Source organism: Pinus tabuliformis, chromosome 7, assembly GCF_031772625.1.
Source record: "Pinus tabuliformis cultivar Carrire ecotype Pingquan chromosome 7, CPIR1, whole genome shotgun sequence".
Taxonomy (NCBI): Eukaryota; Viridiplantae; Streptophyta; class Pinopsida; order Pinales; family Pinaceae; genus Pinus; species Pinus tabuliformis.
Genome location: NC_142293.1, coordinates 488,785,977 through 488,793,560, shown reverse-complemented (window position 1 = coordinate 488,793,560; position 7,584 = coordinate 488,785,977).

Sequence of the window (7,584 nt, the reverse complement as noted above, 5' to 3'; positions counted from 1 at the left end):
CAACTATCTTAAAGTTGGCGATGAGCATCTTCATAGATCATCTGCAACACCACAAATGTTGTAATTTAGGTAGGCTTGGCGGGGGAAAGAGTACATTGTCATGTTAGAGACTACTTATCGTTAATTTTGGTGATACTAATAATTTAATTATGCAATCCAAGGGTACCAACTATATGATTATGTTTCCCTATTTTGCAAAGGTATGACATCAAATGGAAAAAGCTATGTATGATCTATGGTGTATTCTTGTCTATCAAATGCATTAAAGTTCTAATTTCATAATATTAAAAAATCAAATATTCATGTCCATATTTTATTTATATAATTTGAATGTACTCATTTACATAATCCTTTCTTGTGCACATAGAAATACATATCGATGCTCTAGTGTCCCTTTACACACAAGAGTTTGGCATATCTTGGGTAAGGGTAATCAACTCACCAAAGTCCCTTGATCATCCAATCAATTAATCAACATTTATCAAGGGTTATGTAAACAAAATTAAACCAAAATTCAGAGGAAATTTTATGTCGTGTGACACACAAAAAAGGAGGAAGTTTTATGTGATGCAAAAAGGTATCTTTTATATGCATCCTCAATGTCCCTACAACTCATTTTTTCATTAATATGTCAATATAATTTGTCTTAAAATAGGAAAAAACCATTGAGGAAACATTGTGTGGGAAACTTTCCTAACAATAAGGCGGAACTCTAACTTCTGACAAAGTCCTTACTAGATTTCGCATCAAAGATTTCGATACATAAAGGCATATAACATAAAGTTTCATGGTGAACATACAACATTTTTTATTCAATCAACATGTCAACCCAAGTTTAAAAGAGATGTTATACAAACAAAATCAAATGTTCTTTTAATGTGATGTGAATAGACGAAAAGTTAAAAAAAAATACAACATGAAAGACAAGTTCTTTGAGGTATCCACATGAGGCAAATACTCAACACCTAATAATTTTTTAAATGTTCCACATAACATATCACACTCAAAATTACTTTTATTATGATATAGTGTTTCACACTAAAAAAAATTGTGTATGACATATCCCAGTAGGTCTTGTTCATGTGACACATTGCGATTTAACAAATATTACTACATCCCAATAAAAGGGAACTTGCGGAAATTAAACTTCCTGAGAGGCATCTGAGTTCGACCGAGCCTCACACAATCCTAGTGATAAACATCCCATTGTGAGTGGATTGGTCTTCAACCCCAACCTAAGCTCGACCTAGTCATAAAAAATAAATAAATAAATAAATCAAATCAAATCAAATCTTAAATTTTCTTTCATACTATTGATATATTCTTAATTTACTCAACTAATTTTAAAAATAAAGCTTTTCACTTTTTACACTTTAAAACTACATTTTACACTTTCCAAAAACAATCACTAATTATAATAATCTATTCATATAAAAAGTCATTAATTCATTATAAAAAAATTAGCATTATTGATTTTTTCAAATTTCTAATTAAAAAAAAAACAAAAACAAAAAACACTCCAGGTAAAGAATTAATTATTTCCAAACTTTTATTATAATTTATTAATGGGAAAAAATATTTTTTCATTATTATTGATGTTTTCAAACTTTCGATTAGAAATAAAATAAAGAGTTTTAAAAGACACCACTAATTGTGGAAACGATAAAATGGTCAGATACATGGATCCGATCATTTCAAATAGACTTTTATGGCAGAAGGTATTCAATGTGACCAGTTGATAGCTATTATGCCAGTCAGTTAGTCTATGTACGCTTAATAATTTATTACAACTAAAGGCGGATATCCTTGCGAACCCATCTACATCATCCATCAAGCAGACTGGAACGTAATAATCTTGAATAGTAACTTCATCCATGAGGAACGCTGGAACGTAGTAATCTTGAATAAGTAGACTGGAATGTAATAATCTTGAATAATAACTTCATCCTCAGGAGCCCTGGAACGTAGTAATCTTGAATTATTACATTCCTCGAAATCGACATTTCCTTCATAATGATCGTTCCATCTTTTTTTCATTTTATAATGAAACATGAAATCTCATTAGTAAAAGTTTAGAATCCTATATGTCAAGTTGAGTGTGATTAAATGATGTCACCATCCCACCCTATCTCTGGAATATTAATGAATAATAGTTGAAAACCAAGGCCGATGTGGTTTTGTGCATGGTTCATCTACTAATTCACCAATAAACCTTCAAACATTGAAGTTTTAGAAATGAATCTAGATTGTGGATCTATATGTTTCAAAGTGTAGGATCTTGGAAAAATTTCAAGGCCATAGCTACAGAGTCAACCAAATCACAAGTATGGGATTTTTCGTTGCAATTATCAAATATATCAATTGTTAATGCTATTGTATTGACAAAATTTGGTTAATGGTGGTTCAAAAATTAAAGAAGAGAATGGTATTTGGAAAAAGTTCGTAGAAGAATATAAATGATATCTTAATTAGGTGAAGGAATTGCCTCTACTAGAATTGAATTTAAAGTGATGAGATGTTTTATTCATTATTTAAAAGCATATCACATGTGAAGGAAGGTATATAATTGTTTTTTTAAGCATATCAACTTATTGTTACACTTTAAAATCAATAAGAAAATTAATTCACACTTCTACTTATTGAATAGTTTGAAGAAAATGGCAAGGTACTGAAGGAAACCATAGGAAGATGGAACAATGCATGCATCATTAGAGCTTAATAAAAATAATTGTTGAGGAATAATTAATGAAAACAAATGTTACTTGGGAAAAACTCATCTAAGAACAAGTTTTCAGAAGCTTTTAAGGAGTATGAAATTCATGTTGAGAACCATTGGCTCTCCTAGAGCCAATGGTTCAAAACCTAATCCAATCATATTGAGGGTTTGCAAGGTAAGGGTTTGAAATTTGAACCTAATACATCAAGGTGAAAAGCATTGACTTTTAATATATTTCCTAGGGATTTGAGATTATTCCAATTCTAATAAGTTCATATTCTAATTAGACGGGGAAATTAATATATAAGAAAATTTTATTTAGCAAAACGATCTATGTGTAATTCATCTTTTTTTCTCAAATTAGATTAGATAGGTGCCACATGGCTTCTCACCCACCAATTTCGTAGAGATTTCAGAATATTCCAATTCTAATAAGTTCCTCCATAATAAGTTCCTCAATATTATTTATAACATTTATTTATATATAAGCAAATTTTATTCAACAAAATGGTCTATTACTTTTAATAAATTAAAAAAATTATATTCGTGCATGGCTCCCCACCCACCAATTTCCTAGGGATTTGAGATTATTCCAATACTAATATGTTCCTCCATGATAAGTTCTTCATTATTATTTATAAGATTCATTTACATATAAGCAAATTTTATTTAGAAAAATGGTCCATTTTACAATAGGATGTGTAATTTTTTTTGTTTTTTCAAGTTAAAGTTTACCCATAACCTTTTTATACATGGTTAATCAAGTAAATTTGTGCATTAGTAAAGCATTTTTCGTGTTACGATAGCTTTTTTTTGTTATATTTTGAGTAAATTGTCTTAACTTTAGACCAAAAAAAAATTGTAAATTGTCTTGAGTATTGTCTTTAAGCGAGTGCCTTAAGATATTGTCTTTATAAAGATAATAAAGAGTACAAATTTTATTGTCTCTTAAGAGACAATCCATTTTTGTCTCTCAAGAGACTATAGCTACAATTAAGGACATATTTTCTTTATGGAGACCGTATATATTTAATCCCAGTTATTGTCTCTATAGAGAGATTATATCTTTAATCACAGTTATTGTCTCTCTAGAGACAATAAAAAATAATCTTTACAAAAAAAATATAGAATGTGGATATTTTTGTTTCTTGAGTGATTAATTCATGTTATGGGATGATGGAATCAAACCACCAACCTCCTGCATGCAAGGTAGGTGCTATTCCATTAAGCTAGCACCCATTAAAGAAATGTGTTATCTCAATTAAAAAAAAGATAAAAATCTACAAGAAAAAATGTACCATGTTCATATTAGTGAAAACAAAATATGTTAGTTGTTCCTACATGACAAATTTTAGACAAAATGAAAAAAAATTATATGGTAAAATGAGAAAGTAAGTGGAAAATGTATGTTAGAATAAGAATATTTAGGATTCAAAACTAGGTGCAGGTGGTAAAGGCTTCAATCTATTGTATGTGGTTTTCACATAATCAAAACTAAACTTTAACACTCAAAGGCTAAAGAAATGACAACAGATATTCCCACAAGAAACCCTTCAAAAGTTCAGGTAAGGGATGATAATTGATTTAGCCCCCTTAGGAATATAATAATTATGTGAAACATCGACCATGAATACTAATAAGAGATGCTCTCAACTTCCAAGAAAAGATTCAGTGCTAATACCAAATAGAAAAACATCAAGGAGAATTGTAGGTAAGAACACAAAAATTAGAAACCAACCCATCCAAGTTGGAACCAAAGAGTTCTATCTCCCACACCAAAGGAAGGAAGTTGAGAATCAAGGAGAATTGTAGGTAAGAACACAAAAATTAGAAACCAACCCATCCAAGTTGGAACCAAAGAGTTCTATCTCCCACACCAAAGGAAGGAAGTTGAGAAGAGAGGTGTAGGAAAAAAGAAATCACAAAGAAGAAAGTCTTGGATAAACAAACCTGGTTGGCATAAGCATATAGAAGAGGCCCCAATATGAATTGTAGGGTGTTGGTAAGTAAGAAAAAATAGAGCATCTTTAATATAGTTAATCAACATAAAAAATTCAGCCATTGTTCATCAAGAAACTAAACTTGAGGAAACTATTAATGTAAACAAAATGTTCTTTAGAATTATATTTTAGGTAACCGTCTAAATCCTAAGGTGTTCTCAAGAGGTTTGGTTACTATTTGGGACCATGCTTCCCTTTACGAAATGTTTTGTTGGAAAATCAATGGCCAACAATGGAGATTGTGTTGAAAGTACAAGCCAAAGGCTAAAACTGATTAAAACTGATTAGCATTCATGATCCACAGTCGGTTTGTGAAAACATCCTGCTAGGAAAAAGTAAAACTCAAAGGATTTGTTGATCATATGCCCTTAGATATTAAAATTGTAGCAGGATATTTTAACCCGACATGGAATGCTAAAGAAAAAAATGAGTTTTCTATATGAGGTAACCTTGTTATGAGAATGTAAATGGCCTGAGTTGTAAATGGAAGTTTATAGATATAAGGCATAGCAAAGGAAAGTACAATGGGACAAAAAAAATATTACATAGTCAACTTCATTATTGAAGAATTAGAGAGATTTATGCTTCTTATCACCAAGAATCACCCTAAGACTCCCCTTAAGAACTATTCCCAATTTCAGGTCACAACCACAAGCTATGTTAGAAACTAAATCCTGATTAATTTTGGATATAATCCTACTTAAATCAAACAAGATGGTTTTGAGCATCTCATAAAGAAGTACCAGGCCATCTCCACAATAGGCTTCACCAAATACATATTGGAACGTAAGAATGCACCTAAAGATGCAGGCACACAAAAATAGTAAGAAGAATTATCGAGGCTTAAATTTAGAGGAATGTGCCTGAATGCAGGATAGAAAATTACAAAGAATTTTCATTATCACATTTTAGGAAGTTTCCCTCCTTAGTGAAAACCAATTAAATAAATATTTAAGTCAACAACATTTTAATTTTTTTCCTTTTCCGAGGAAGTCGATAGGATGAACTTGAAGGTACATTATCGAAGATGGTTTCAGAAAAAGCATGGTGAAAGCAAGTATGGACATTAATTAAGAATACGTTTAATAAACTAAATCATGTTGATCTTCTAATTAGAGTTCTGACATTATTAATCTTTCCCTTCAGGAAACAATTTTCTAGAATTTAATATAGAATTTAATATTTGGCTTCAAAGAGGCTTCAAATTTATAGAAAATACTTCCCTCATAGTGGATCGAGGAGCTATATGGATTGAATTTCAAAATGTGGGGTTTATTCGATCTTGAAGCAGATCAAAAAATCCTTTAACATCATTCAGCCAAGAGAATATTAGCATCCATAATCTACAAATGTAGTTTAAGGGATTTATGTCGAACTCTGACTCCTAACCTGATATAAGAAAACATGATTAATTATATGTCAATATATGATCATGGTCTCATATATCATCACTAATCAATTATCGCAAGAGTATCAATAGTTGGATCTTAATACAACTATCTTAAAGTTGGCGATGAGCGTCTTCAAAGATCATCTGCAACACCACAAATGTTGTAATTTAGATAGGCTTGAGGGGGGAAAGAGTACACTTTCATGTTAGAGACTACTTAGCATTAATTTTGGTGATACTAATAATTTAATTATGCAATCCAAGGTTACCAACTATATGATTATGTTTCCCTATTTTGCAAAGATATGACATCAGATGAGAAAAGCTATGTATGATCTATGGTGTATTCTTTTCTATCAAATGCATTAAAGTTCTAATTTCATAATATTAAAAAATCAAATATTCATATCCATCTTATATTTATATAATTTGAAAGTACTAATTTACATAATCCTTTCTTGTGCACATAGAAATACATGTCGATGCTCTAGTGTCCCTTCACACGCAAGAGTTTGGCATATCTTGGGTAAGGGTAATCAACTCACCAAAGTCCCTTGATCATCCAATCAATTAATCAACATTTATCAAGGGTTATGTAAACAAAATTAAACCAAAATTCAGAGGAAATTTTATTTCGTGTGACACACCAGAAAGGAGGAAATTTTATCTGATGCAAAAAGGTATCTTTTATATGCATCCTCAATGTCCCTACAACTCATTTTTTCATTAATATGTCAATATAATTTGTCTTAAAATAGGAAAAAACCATTGAGGAAACGTTGTGTGGGAAACTTTCCTAACAATAAGGCGGAACTCTAACTTCTGACAAAGTCCTTACTAGATTTCGCATCAAAGATTTCGATACATAAGGCATATAACATAAAGTTTCATGGTGAACATACAACATTTTTTATTCAATCAACATGTCAACCCAAGTTTAAAAGATATGTTATACAAACAAAATCAAATGTTCTTTTAATGTGATGTGAATAGACCAAAAGTTAAAAAAAATACAACATGAAAGACAAGTTCTTTGAGGTATCCACATGAGGCAAATACTCACCACCTATTAAATTTTTAAATGTTCCACACAATATATCACACTCAATATTACTTTTATTATGATATAGTGTTTCACACTAAAAAAAATTGTGTATGACATATCCCAGTAGGCCTTGTTCATGTGACACATTGCGATTTATCAAACATTACTACATCCCAATAAAAGGGAACTTGCGGAAATTAAACTTCCTGAGAGGCATCTGAGTTCGACCGAGCCTCACACAATCCTAGTGATAAACATCCCATTATGAGTGGATTGGTCTTCTTCAATCCAATAATCAGACTAGCCCCAACCTAAGCTCGACCTAATCATTAAAAAAAATAATAATAAATAAATCAATCTTAAATATTCTTTCATACTATTGATATATTCTTCATTTACTCAAACTAATTTTAAAAATAAAGCTTTTCATTTT